This window comes from Jaculus jaculus, chromosome 2 (genome assembly GCF_020740685.1).
Source record: "Jaculus jaculus isolate mJacJac1 chromosome 2, mJacJac1.mat.Y.cur, whole genome shotgun sequence".
Taxonomy (NCBI): Eukaryota; Metazoa; Chordata; class Mammalia; order Rodentia; family Dipodidae; genus Jaculus; species Jaculus jaculus.
Window position 1 is genome coordinate 3,468,328 of NC_059103.1, and position 14,374 is coordinate 3,482,701.

Consider the following 14,374-nt stretch of genomic DNA (forward strand, 5'->3'; position numbering starts at 1 on the left):
AAAACAACCAGGGCAAATATCAAACTCTGTAGCTTCAAGTCCAGCAACTCTAACCAGTGACAAATCTCCAAGTCTGGTAATTCTAACCAGCAACAAGTCTCTGGCATTCCAATTCCGCCCCTCCAGCTAGGCTACTCACAGTCCTGGAAAACTTCATCGGGGCCGGCAGCTCCTCGGCAGCCATCTCATGGTCCCGGCATCTCCACTGGGTCTCCACTGCAAGCCACGGTTCATCCTCATGGCCCCATGGGGTCTCTATGCAGGCAACCAGCAAACCTGCTTCACACTGCCCATGGCCATTTCCAAAACACCAGACCGTGTTGCAAACTCAATGACCCTCTTTCCAGCATTTCTTATACTCCATGATACCAGGTAGGGTGCCAATTTGTTAATCCAGGGGGGAATAAAGCAGACTTTGAAGAACAGGACACTCCTTGAGCACTCAGGCCCCTTCAAAAGAGTCTACATTCTTCTTGTTGCCCCAGCACAGGTCAGCTAGCCCAGTCTCAAAGGTGTAATCTCTCAGTTGCAGCTGAACGGGCAACAGTTCACCCAAAGATTTTTCTTTCTGTGCCATATCCCTCTGCACACACCAGTTCATTTCTACACAAAGCAACCCTGCACAACTTCTCAGGACATGGGCACAAGAGCAAGCTTCTCACACAAACTGCTAGCCCAGTCCAGGCAAGCTCTTTCTCACCCTCATAAGCCAAACCTCACAGTCCATAGTTCTTACTGCATTCAGGTCTTTCAGCTCTGACCAGAATAGACCATCAAGCTGTACTTACAGCACTGCAAGGCATCTCTTAGGCCAAGGCTTCAACTCCTTCCACATTCCTCTTGAAAATCAGCTACAAAAGGCTGAAGCCACATAGTCAGGTGTCTAGCAGCAACCCCACTCCTGGTACCACTTTACTGTTGCAGTCCGGTTCACATTGCTGTTAGAAATCACCCAACAAAGAGCAGCTTCTGGGAAAAAGATGTTTATTTTGGCTTACAGGCTCGAGGGGAAGCTTCACGATGGCAAGGGAAAACGATGGCATGAGCAGAGGGTGGACATCACCCCCTGGCCAACAGAAGGTGGACCACAGCAACAGAAGGGTGTGCCAAAACACTGGCATGGGGAAACTGGCTATAAAGCCCTTAAGCCCGCCCCCAACAATACACTCCCTCTAGGAGGCATTAATTCCCAAATATCCATCAGCTGGGAACCTAGCATTCACAACACCTAGGTTTATGGGGGACACCTGAATCAAACCACCACACCAGCCTTGACTGCATAGTGATCTGGAGGCAGGCCTGGACTCCATGCAACCCTGAGATCTATGTTACAAATCTACAGTGAAAGAGCCTGACTTTGACTTTGTGTTTTCTACACAGTCTTGTACAAATTTTAAAACACCACTTTACAGTTTTCATCTGGATATGGAATCTGGCTGTTGGACATTTCTAAATAAGATTGTTCCAGAGAGTTCTAAAGTGTCCGCACTGTGAAGAGTCTTTTCTTCCACTGCACTTTTAATTTTCTGCTGCACCTAAAGAGGAAGGCAGGTAGGACTGGAGAAATGGCTCAGTGGTTAAAGGCACTTGATTGCAAAGTCAGCTGGCCTGGATTCAATTCCCTAGTACCCACATAAAGCCAGATACACAAAGCAATGTATGTATCTGGAGTCTGTGTGCAGCATCAAGAGGCCCTGGCTATGCCCATATTTTCATTCATTCATTCTCATTATTTCCCTCTCTCTCTCTCCCTCTCTCTCTCTCTCTCTCTCTCTCTCTCTCTCTCACACACACACACACACAAATAAATAAGTAAATAAATAAGAGGAAGGTAGACTGGAGAGATGGCTCAGTAATTAAGGCATTTACTTGCCTACAATGCTTAACAAGGTGGTTTTTATTCCCCAGCACCCATGTAAAGCCAGATATATAAAATGGCGCACACATCTGGAGCTCATTTGCAGTGGCTAGAGGGCCTGGTACACCCATTCCCTCCAAATCTCTCTTTCTTTCTCTCTCTCCCTCCCTCTCCTTGCAAATAAATTTTTTTTAAAGTTGACTTCACTTTTTATTTTTTATAATTAACAACTTCTATGATAAACAATATCCCATGGTAATTCCCTCCCTCCCTTTCCCCTTTAAACCTCCACTCTCCACCATATCCCCTCTCCCTCTTAATCAGTCTTTTTATTTTAATGTCATCATCTTTTCCTCCTATTATGATAGTCTTGTGAAGGTAGTGTCAGACACTGTGAGATCATGGATATCCAGGCCATTTTGTGTCTGGAGGAACACGTTGTAAGGAGGCTTACCTTTCCTTTGGCTCTTACAGTCTTTCTTCCACCTCTTCCACAATGGACCCTGAGCCTTGGAAGGTGTGATCGAGATATTGCAGTGCTGAGCACTCCTCTGTCACTTCTTCTCAGCACCATGGTGCCTTCTGAGTCATCCCAAGGTCGCTGCCGTCTGAAAAGAGAAGCTTCTCTAACCAAAAGTGAGAGTAGCATTAATATAAGGGTATGAACATTAAGAGAAGTGCTTACTGGGCAGTTTGATAAGCATAGTATATACATTTAGCCAGACACCAGCAGACATTATACCCCTAGGGCTCATGACTACCCCTGGAGTAGGTTTTCAGTATCAGGGATGTATTCCCTCCCATGGAGCAGGCCTCCAGTCCAATTAGAGGGCAGTTGGTTTCCCCCATAACAGATGGGCCACTATTGCACCCGTTGGCTCATTTGGCCTGGCTGGCCAAATATAAGGCTTGCAGTGTCCACTGTTGAGTATCTTCACCAGTGATTTCTCTTTCTCCCATTGAACTGCATGCAGAATGGCTTCTTCCAGCTTTCTGTCAGCTGGTCTACATGGAGGAGGTTATCAGTTCAGTTCCAGCAGGATTTCTCAGTGGCCTTGCAGCCCAAGTATGTGGAGTCTTCAGCAATAGGGTCTTACCATCTATTCCTGGTGGGAAACCAAGGGCCTAGGAAATGGTCTGTAATGTTTTGGGGGCATCAGGGACCTCCCTGGCCAACAACTCACTGGAAGGTATCCCATCCCTGGCACTGAAAATTTTCTACTAACAATGTATGGCTACTGAGTGTTCTATTATCCAAAAAAGTAGGTTTCCATATGATTTATTTATATCCTCTTAGATTTTGATTAGCCCTCCCTCCATCTTTTCCTACTCAATTTGTTACCCTGACCTCACTTAGGCCTTTTCACCCCCATTAATCTGTTCTTCACTTACATATATACAATACCATCCTACTAAGTACCCCCCTCCCTTCCTTTCTATTCCCTTTGTATCTCCTTTCTAGCTTTCTGGCCTCTGCTACTGAGTTTTATTCCTATGCACACAGAAGTCTAATCATCTGTAGCTAGGGTCCACATGTGAGAGAGAACATGCAGTGTTTGGATTTCTGGGCCTGGGTTACCTCACTTAGCATAATCTTTTCCAGATCCATCCATTTTCCTGCAAATTTCATAACTTCATTTTTCTTTACTGCTGAGTAGAACTCCATTGTATAAATGTGCCACATCTTCATTATCCACTCGTCAGTTGAGGGACATCTAGGCTGGTTCCATTTCCCAGCTATTGCGAATTGAGCAGCAATAAACATGGTTGAGCAAGTATCTCTAAGGTAATGAGATGAATCCTTAAGATATATGCCTAGGAGTGCTATAGCTGGGTCATATGGTAGATCTATTTTTAGCTATCATAGGAACCTCCACACTGATTTCCACAATGGCTGGACCAGATTGCATTCCCACCAGCAGTGCAGAAGGGTTCCTCTTTTTCCACATCCTCGCCAGCATTTATGGTTATTTGTTTTCATGATGGTGGCCAATATGACAGGAGTGAGATGGAATCTCAACGTAGTTTTAATCTGCATTTCCCTGATGACTAGGGATGTAGAACATTTTGTTTAGATGTTTATATGCCATCTGTGTTTCTTCTTTTGAGAATTCCCTATTTAGTTCCATAGCCCATTTTTAATTGGCTTGTTTGATTTATTATTATTTAATTTTTTGAGTTCTTTGTATATCATAGATATTAATACTCTATCAGATGTATAGCTGGCAAAGATTTTCTCCCATTCTGTAGGCTGCCTCTTTACTCTATTCACAGTGTCCTTTGCTGCACAAAATCTTTGTAATTTCATGAGGTCCCAGCAGTCAAACTGTGGTTTTATTGCCTGAGCAATTGGGGTTATATTCAGAGAGTCTTTGCCAAGACCAATATGTTGAAGGGTTTCCCCTACTTTTTCCTCTAGCAGTTTCAGAGTTTCAGGTCTGATAAAGGTCTTTGATCCATTTGGACTTAATTCTTGTGCATGGAGAGAGATAAGGATCTACTTTCATCCTTCTACAGATATATATCCAGTTTTCCCAGCACCATTTGCTGAAGAGGCTGTCTCTTCTCCAATGAGTATTTTTGGCATTTTTATCGAATATCAGGTGGCTATAGCTACCCAGACTTACATCTGGGTCCTCTATTCTGCTCCACTGATCTACATGTCTGTTTTTGTGCCAGTACCATGTTGTTTTTGTTACTATGGCTCTGTAGTATAGGTTAAAATCAGGTATGGTGATACCACCAGCCTTATTTTTGTTGCTCAAAATTGTTTTAGATACCCGAGATTTTTTGTGCTTCCAAATGAATTTTTGGATTGCTTTTTCTATTTCCATGGAGAATGCCATTGGAATTTTGATGAGGATTGCATTAAATGTGTAGATTGCTTTTGGTATGATTGCCATTTTCACAATATTGATTCTTCAGATCCAAGAAAAAGGGATGTCTTCCCATTTCCTAGTGTCTTCCGCAATTTCTCACTGGAATGTTCTAAAGTTTTTTTTTAATTTTAATTTTAATTTATTTATTTGAGAGTGACAGAGAGAGAGAGAGAGACAGAATAGACATGCCAGGGTCTCCAGCCACTGCAAATGAACTCCAGATGCATGCGCCCCCTTATGCATCTGGCTAACGTGGGTCCTGGGGAATCGACCCTCAAACTGGAGTCCTTAGGCTTCACAGGCAAGTGCTTAACCATTAAACCATCTCTCCAGCCATTTTTTAAAATTTATTTTTATTTATTTATTTGAGAGCAACAGAGAGAGAGAATTGTTCTAAAGTTTTCATTGTAGAGATCCTTCACTTCCTTAGTTAAGTTTATTCCAAGGAACTTTATTTTTTTAATGCAATTTACTTTTTAAAAAAGGAGAGACTATTGATATCTCAAAAAAGTATTTTTTTTAATCTGAGTCACTTGGATCTTCACCTATATAATCTTGTCACCTGAAGATAAGAATAATTAGCTCTTCAGGACTGGAGAGATGGCTTAACAGTTAAGGTGCTTGCCAGCAAAGCCAAAGGACCCAGGTTCGATTCCCCAGGATTCATGTTAGCCAGATGCACAAGGGGGTACACATGTCTGGAGTTTGTCTGCAGTGGCTGGAGGCCCTGGTGCGCCCATTCTCTCTCTCCCTCTCTCTTTCTCTGTCAAATAAATAAATAAATAAATAAAAATATAAAGGAAGGAGAATAGAAAGATGAATTAATGCCTGAGATTGTCCACTGGCCTGCACATACAAATGCACACACAGGGATTCACACACACTCACACGAGCATGTGCACACACAAACACATGCCCACACACGTACACTTACAGGCATACAAAAAGATGAATTATCATAAGTATACTAACTCTATTCATGAGAATTCCTACACCCATCAAAACTTTTTCCAATCCTAATTTGATACCAAAGGCCTTCACACACCTTCTTATGAAGTGTAGGATTTTAACATGTGAATTTCAAGGGAGAAAGAAGGTCATAAGAATTCAGTCCATGATTTCCAGGCAAAATAAAATAAAATCTCTGTATGATATAAAAGTATGCTCATCCATCTGTTATATAGCAAGAGAAAATGAATGTAATGTTTATTCTATATAAAAAAAGATGAATAGGACTGGAGAGATGGCTCAGTGGCTAAGGCTTTTGCCTATGGAGCCTAACAACCCAAGTTTGATTCCCCAGTACCCACGTAAGGCCAGACACACAGTGGCGCATGCCTCTGGAGTTCGTTTACAGCAGCTGGCGACACACACACATGGGAGGGGCAGCTAATGAATGGCCATGGCAGAGCCTCCAGCCCCTGCAAATTAACTCCAGATGCATGTGCCACCTTGTGCATCTGGCTTTATGTGAGTACTGAGGAGTCGAACCAGGGTTGTTAGTCTTTGTAGGCAAATACCTTAACTGCTGAGCCATCTCTCCAGCCCCAAATAAATAATTTCTTTAAAAGATGAATTATGTTAGTAATATTTATTTGTTTATTTGTAGCTATTTGAGTTCTCGTCTCTAGGCTAACCTGGAGCTCACTCTGTATCCCAGGCTAGCCTTGAACTCCTAACAATCCTTCCACCTCAGCCACATATCTGAGATGAAAGGCGTGAGCCACCACGCCCAACTTAACATTCTTTGTGTGCGATCAGCTTTTCACTTTCAATATTGTAGAATATTCTTACTTTTATAAGTTCTTGGATTTCTTCAGTTAATGTTTGACTTGGGATTTTATACTGACACTTGTAGGTGAGATGGTTCTGTCTTTTTCTTAGAGTAAGATTTGTCAGGCTTAGGAACATTCCTTGTCTTTTTCTCCCTCCTCCATCCCACCCCCAGAACCTTGAAAGCGTCCTGGTTCCGCCGTTCTGTGCAGCCAGGGAAGCACTTGGAAGCAGGCATGCAGGATTCTATTTAAACGTCTTCCTCTGCTGACAGCAGGCTGCTTTCTGCTCATTTATGGTTTCCCAGAAAAATCATTTTAGCCGGCTTCTCTAATTTTTGTTTTGCTTGTTGTATACGGAGTGAATGTGGTCTTTTGGATCTCTTCCCATTTTGGCACTTAACCTTTTTGCATTGCCGGCTTTCCAGAAGGTTCCAAATTCCTCCTAACATATCCTGGTGATTTAAGATTTCCCTGAAGGGCCTGTAATAGTTTACTGTTGATTTTCTTGGGGTGCTCAATATAACATCTCACCTTGCCTGTTCCCTGGCTCCTGCAAACTATCTAGAGCAGTGTGGCCAGTGGCAGATAAAGTGTCTGGATCTAGCATTATTTCCTTGGGTTAGGTTTTCTGAACCAAAGAGGAGCCATATTTTTAGATCAAAATTTTTTAAAGGGTTGTTTCAACTTACACTTGAACTAGCAGTACAGCAAGAGTGTCATATTTATATATTATTCACACTACTTGGGATTGATCCCAAGATATTAATCCCAAGGTAGGCAGAGGCTCTACCGATGAGCCACGGCCCCCAGCCCCTCACTGGGGGACTCTAGGCAGGAGCTCTACCACTGAGCCACACCCCCAGCCCCTCACTGGGGGATTCTAGGCAGGAGCTCTACCACTGAGCCACGCCCCAGCCCCTCACTGGGGGATTCTAGGCAGGAGCTCTACCACTGAGCCACACCCCCAGCCCCTCACTGGGGGATTCTAGGCAGGAGCTCTACCACTGAGCCACGCCCCAGCCCCTCACTGGGGAATCCTAGGCAGGAGCTCTGCCACTGAGCCACACCCCAGCCCCTCACTGGGGGATTCTAGGCAGGAGCTCTACCACTGAGCCACGCCCCAGCCCCTCACTGGGGGATTCTAGGCAGGAGCTCTACCACTGAGCCACACCCCCAGCCCCTCACTGGGGGATTCTAGGCAGGAGCTCTACCACTGAGCCACGCCCCAGCCCCTCACTGGGGAATCCTAGGCAGGAGCTCTGCCACTGAGCCACACCCCAGCCCCTCACTGGGGGATTCTAGGCAGGAGCTCTACCACTGAGCCACGCCCCAGCCCCTCACTGGGGAATCCTAGGCAGGAGCTCTGCCACTGAGCCACACCCCCAGCCCCTCACTGGGGATTCTAGGCAGGAGCTCTACCACTGAGCCACGCCCCAGCCCCTCACTGGGGGATTCTAGGCAGGAGCTCTACCACTGAGCCACACCCCCAGCCCCTCACTGGGGATTCTAGGCAGGAGCTCTACCACTGAGCCACTTTCCCAGCCCCTCACTGGGGGATTCTAGGCAGGAGCTCTGCCACTGAGCCACTTTCCCAGCCCCTCACTGGGGGATTCTAGGCAGGACCTCTGCCACTGAGCCACTTCCCCAGCCCCTCACTAGGGGATTCTAGGCAGGAGCTCTACCACTGAGCCACGCCCCAGCCCCTCACTGGGGAATTCTAGACAGGAGCTCTACCACTGAGCCACTTCCCCAGCCCCTCACTGGGGATTCTAGGCAGGAGCTCTGCCACTGAGCCACGCCCCCAGCCCCTCACTGGGGATTCTAGGCAGGAGCTCTACCACTGAGCCACGCCCCCAGCCCCTCACTGGGGATTCTAGGCAGGAGCTCTACCACTGAGCCATGCCCCAGCCCCTCACTGGGGATTCTAGGCAGGAGCTCTACCACTGAGCCACTTCCCCAGCCCCTCACTGGGGATTCTAGGCAGGAGCTCTGCCACTGAGCCACGCCCCCAGCCCCTCACTGGGGGATTCTAGGCAGGAGCTCTACCACTGAGCCACACCCCAGCCCCTCACTGGGGGATTCTAGGCAGGTGCTCTACCATTGAGGTACATCTCCAAACCTCTTTTTATGGCTTATTACTGAGACAGAATCCCACTAAGTCACCCAGGCTGGCCCTGGATTCATTCTATAGTCCTGACTGGCCTCAAACTTTCCTGCTGCCTCAGACTCCTGAGTTTAAAAGATTACTAACCAACATCTGTTCTTATACTCTTCCCCGACAAAATGTCTTCACTGGCTCCAACTCCTTCCTTTGGCCACCAAGACACAGATGGTTTGTGTTCTTTTGTTGTTGTTATTGTTATTTTACTATTTTATTTGAGAGAGAGAGAGAGAGAGAGAGAGAGAGAGAGAGAGAGTCAGGGAGAGTGAGATGGGGGAGCAGAATAGTATGCCAGAGCTTCTTAACCACTGCAAACAAGCTCCAGACGCATGTGCATCTGGCTTTACCTGGGTCCTGGGGAACTGAACTCTGGTCCTGGGGCTTCGGAGGCAAGCCCCTTTACCACTGTTCTCGATCCCATCTCCTCTCCTCTCCTTCCTTCCTCTGCTTCCTAGATACTTTTCTTTTAGAGATAGAGTTTCACACTGTAGCCAGGTTGGCCTGGAACTCACTCTGTTGCCCAAGTTAGTCCCAAACTCATGGCCATCCTCCTGCCTCACCCTCTGGAGGAATGGGACTACAGGCATGCCCCACCATACCCAGCATGCTGCCTCTTTTTTGTTTGTTTGTTTGTTTGAGGTAGGGTCTCGCTCTAGCCCAGGCTGACCTGGAATTCACTCTGTAGTCTCAGGGTGGCCTCGAACTCTCGGCAATCCTCCCACCTCTGCCTCCCCAGTGCTGGGATTAAAGGTGTGTGTACCACCACGCCCAGCTTTATGCACTTTTTAACTTGAATGCAATGAGCTTTCCCAGCATTTGCACTTTGTGCTACCTGCTCCTCTCCGCCTGGAAAAGTCCTAGTCACTACCGTCCCTGCCAGGGGATCACTAGAACCTTCCCACCTGTCATTCACGTATCTCACATTCTCAGATGCCACCTACTCAGAGTGGCCTTTGATAGACACCTGGCCAGGGCCAGGGTCAGAGCGGACCCTTCTCCAGAAATCACCATGTCCTCTGAGCTGCAATTCGTCCTCTGGAAGTTCCCTGTCACAAATAGCAAACCGGAGTTAAATAAAATGCGCGGACTCTGCCAGCAGCCCTTTGGGAAACACAACTCCATTCACCTGGCAGAAAACAAGACTCCTTGCCGGTGTGTGGTGGCGCACACCTTTAATCCTAGCAGAGGTAGGAGGATCGCTGTGAGTTCCAGGTCAGCCTTGGCCAAAGCAAGACCCTACCTCAGGAGAGAGGAGTGGAGGAAGGAGGGAAAAAAAAACAGACTCCTTGCTGGGAAGAAACCTGGTGGGCTCCAGAGCTCAGAGGAGTTTGGGGACTGAACTGAGGTGGTGATGGGGAACCAAACAAGGTTGGGACAAGTGGTTGGTGGCCCTGGTGCCCACACCTGGCTGGAATTGTGTTTAGCAAGTTCCCCAGTTGGAGAACTAACTCTTATTTATTCTGCAAAACTTTTAGTGCAATGAGCCTTGCTGGGGAGGGAGGAAAGCAAGCCGGGGACGGAGGCTGGAGGGGTTGGGCAGCGAGGTCAACCTCAAGGCGCCCTGGGGTCACCAAGGCCACCAAGCTTCACCCTAGGGTAAATTTTGTGACCACTGATGGGGAGATGGAGGGAAGGTAGAGAGGAAGGAGAAAGTGGAGCTAAGCCAGGAGGGGCGGAGGAAGGAGAGGCTCTAGGGAAGGTTGACACGTGGAAAGGATGGGGCGTGTGGGGGGCGTGGGGGGTTAAGCCCGGAGCTGTACTGGGAAGGGTTGGGGAGGAGCCACCAGGGTCCGGATATATGGGAAGAGATGGGAGAGGCCAGAAGGGAGGAACGCAGCATGGGCTGGTGAGAGAAAGAATGGGACTTAAGAATGAGATGGAGGGCTGGAGAGATTCCTTAGTGGTTAAGGAGCTTGCCTGCAAAGCCAAAGGTTCGATTCCCCAGGACCCACGTAAACCAAATGCACACAGTAGTGAATGAATCTGCAGTTCGTAGGGGCTGGAGGCCCTGGCGCGCCCATTCTCTCTCTCTCTCTCTCTGCCTCCTTCTCCGTCAAATAAAAAAGATTAAAAAAAGAAAAGAATGAGATGGGGGCAGGGAGGAGGGGGCGTGGCTAAGCGGATGGGGAAGAGTACAAGAGGAGAGGGTCTGGGGTCTGGGAAGAGTGGTGAAGCAGGTGGCAGGGGGCGTGGGGAGGATGAGGAGCAGGGGCGGGGCGGATGGGGAGCAGGGGGCGGGGCGTGTTGAGAAGGATGGGAGAAGGGGGCGGGGCGTGTAGGAAGGATGGGGGTCGGGGGCGGGGCGTGTAGGAAGGATGGGGGTCGGGGGCGGGGCCTGCCGCGAAGGATGGGGAGAGGGGGCGGGGCCTGCCGCGAAGGATGGGGAGCTGGGGGCGGGGCCTGCCGCGAAGGACGGGGAGAAGGGGCGGGGCACCTGGGAAGGATGGGGAGCGGGGCGGGGCGTGTGGGGAGCACGGAGAAGGGGCGGGGCGGTGTAGAGGATGGGGAGGAGGGGCGGGGCCTCCGCCGCTGCGCCCCCCGCCCCCTCCCCCCGCCCGCACGCGCTCGCAGACCGGGACCCGCGGAGCCGGCCGCGGGCGCAGGGAGGACGCCGGCCGCGCCCGGCCCGAGCGGCGGGGGAGCGGGGCGCGGCGCGGCGCGGCGCGGCACGCAGGGTCCCGGCGCGGGGCAGGCGGGCAGGAGGCCACCGAGGATCCCGGCCCCGGGGCCAGCCGAGGTGAGTGTCGCCGCGGAGGTGGCGGGCGGGGAGGCGCCGGCGGGGACCTGTCGGAGCCTTTGTCTGCGGCGCGCGGCCCCACTCGCGTCCCATCCCCCTCCCGGGATCCGGGCGCCCGCCGCACCCCTCGTCCTGAGAGGAGACCGCCCCGGTCCTGCCTGCCCGGCGTCGCAGCAGGCCAGCCCCCTGCACCCCAGCCGCGAGCCCCGGAAGGGGACCGGCGCGGTGCCTCCGGCGGAGCAGAGAGTCTTGGCGCCACCACCTCCCCTGGCCACACTCCAGGGGTCCGGGCACCCGAAGTTCCTCCTGGACGCCCCCTTTAGCCATCTCTCGCCTCTTCCCGGTCATCCTCCTAGTTGTGGGGAAAGCCGTGGAAGAGGCGGGGCCTGGGCGCCAGGGTCACCTCCAAGTTGCCCTAGGGGTCTCCCCTTTGCCTGGGGGTGCGGGCCTAGGATCCAACTTTGGCGCTTTGGGGCCTCCTGCGGTAGGAACATCTGGGGCTGCGAGCATGGGAAAGGGTGCAGGAAGGAACCCGGGCCAAGAGGAAGGTGGGCTGGGCTGCTCCTGACTTTTCCAGGTATCCCAGGCCTTGGACAGTTTGTGGCCGGGATGTGGGGTTGGTCTGTCCCCTGGGGCTTTAAGAGGAGGCACCCTGGAAACCCGCCGTCCTGCAGAGCTGAGTCGGGTTGTAGGATGAGCAGGGAAACATCCTAACCTAAACCTGGCCTGGGTGTAGGGACAGGGGCATCCAAGGGCATCCAGCTAAGCCGGACTTCTGGCCAGAGCCAGAAGTTCAAGGCCAGGGGAGGCTGAGTAGGCTAGCTTACCAAGTGGAATTTAGCTTTCCTGTCCCCTCTGCTGGCTGCAGGTGGAGGGCAGCCGCCTGGGAGTCAGGCCAGCGTGGCCCTGAGGTCCACCCTGCCCGCACCTCCACCCTGCCCCAGGGACGCGCTTAGTCCCAGCTGCAATGGGAGGGGCCAAGGGTGGTCAGCTCCGCCCGCCGGGCCTCTAGTTCCAGCTGCCTGAGGATTGAACTTGGCATCTCCGTGCCTGGTCAGTCACCCACTCTGCAAATTGGGGGTGTGCGCACCTGCCTTTGCAGGACTGTTGAGGAACAGGGTCTATAGGGTGTACTTGTACCACTATTGAACACCGGCTGCATACAGCCAATCTTCCCCTTCCAACCACTCAGCACCTTCTGTGAAGTACTCTGTCTTCTGTAGGTGGGTGAGCTGAGACCACGGATGGTCTGAAGCCCCCCAACCCACCCCCATACTCCAAAAAATGGCCTGTACTATCTCGGTTGTTTGTAGAATAAGCATAGAGGGTCCTGGAAGCGCCGGGTTGGGGAGCAGACAAGAACCTGTGAAGGCGGGTGCCATGTGTCGGGGGCGGGGGGAGGAGGGAGTCAAAGGCCATGGGGACAGTGTGGGTGGCAGCTGCCCGCCACACTGACTGAGCCCCGAGCGAGCAGCTTGGCTGCATGCCTGGCACGTATGCCTTCCTGGGTGGCGGGGCCTCAGGCAGGCAGCAGCCTCCCGAGGGCTGGCCAGGCTGATCCGGGCGGGCGGGCAGGGTGCTGCGTGTCCCGGGGTGGGTCTCGGGAGTTCCTAAGGATCACGACTCAGGATTTTCAGGGGTCAAACATTCTCCAGGGCTGAGCTTCCATCCTGAGTGGATTGAAGGGAGGAGTTTGTGATCGCTGTGGACCCTAACCCAACACTGTCCTCTTTCCTGGTCCTTCATGTCGAAAAGGAGAGAGGCTGAGCGAGCTGGGGCCTGAACGCCGGGTCTCTGACCCTCCTCTTAATAATTCAGTAGCTCCGCAGGCCAAGCTGGTGTCTCAGGTGACAGGAGAGCTCAGGGCTGTGCCCGAGGCTGCCATTATTCAAACCCAGGGCTGCTCTGTCCTAAGCCCTTCTCCTAATGCCAGCTGTGGTCAGAGGGGTCAGGGTGGCCACTGAGGCGTCCACCAGGAGAGCCTTGACCCTGGAGGGGGAGAGGGCCACCTGTATCCCCAGTCCCTGGAGGTATGCCAGCCTCTTCTCCACCACTGCTCTGGGTACCAGTCATCTGGATTGGTTGCCAGCTGGAGGGAGCAGAGTCCTCAGACCTTCATCAGGGTAGGATGATGATGACTCTTGGGCCCCAGTAAGGCTCTGGTCCCTCCTTCCAGGCCAAATGCAACCTGATAAAGTGCTAGAGACTGGGGCACTATGGGACCAGGAGAACATGGTGACGGGTCAGCAGAACCCACCCAGGGGGTGGCAAGAGGGTAAACTGAGGTAGAAAAGCCTACAGAAATGAAGTCCCAGAGAGGGGACAAAAGCAGATGGGTGTGGTACAGGGCGTGAGGTAGGTCAGAATAAAAGGGTAGTTCTGGCCAGTGGATCTCTCGGGGTGGGTGTCTCTTTGCTTCTTCATGCATTCTGTCACATTGGCTTGTGGAGACAGGGAAGCTGTCCACGTGGTATATTGTGGCATCTTGTCTCTGTGTGCTGAAATCCTTACAATGAGCATGATTTTTTTTTTGCCATCAGCTCAATGAAACATTGATCTTCAAAAAATTAGCCAATAGAAGTGATAAGGGGGAGGTGGGCATGGTTGCGCACACCTTTAATCCCAGAGCTGTAGTGACAGATGTAGGAGGATTGCTGAGTTCAATGCCAGCCTGAGACTACAGAGTGAGTTCCAGGTCAGCCTGGGCTAGAGCGAGACCCCATCTCGAAAAACCCAAAAATTAAAATAAGAGCTGGAGAGATGGCTTAACGGTTAAGGCACTTGCCTGAGAAGCCTAAAGACCCATGCTCAACTCTCCAGGTCCCACATAAGCCAGACGCACAGGCAATGCAAGGGCACAAGGTCACATATACACACAAGAGGGCACGTGCATCTGGAGTTCGATTGCAGGGCCTGGGGGCCCTAGTACACCAATTCTCTCCCTCTCGCTTTCTCAAAAAGAAA

At 51.1% G+C, this 14,374-nt stretch overlaps 1 protein-coding gene across 3 annotated transcripts in view; it reads left to right on the forward strand.

Annotated features, from left to right (window-relative positions):
• Slc29a4 (solute carrier family 29 member 4) overlaps positions 1 to 14,374 on the forward strand; it is a 51,965-nt gene that overhangs the window by 12,313 nt on the left and 25,278 nt on the right. The window contains exon 1 of one of the 3 annotated variants that reach the window (XM_045144711.1): positions 11,346 to 11,410. The exons of 1 other annotated variant lie outside the window; for it this stretch is intronic. The gene's annotated coding sequence lies outside the window, so the exon portion shown is untranslated. Of the gene's footprint in view, positions 1 to 11,345; positions 11,411 to 14,374 lie in introns of those variants that run through there. One more of the 3 variants, XM_045144712.1, reaches the window with a different exon arrangement.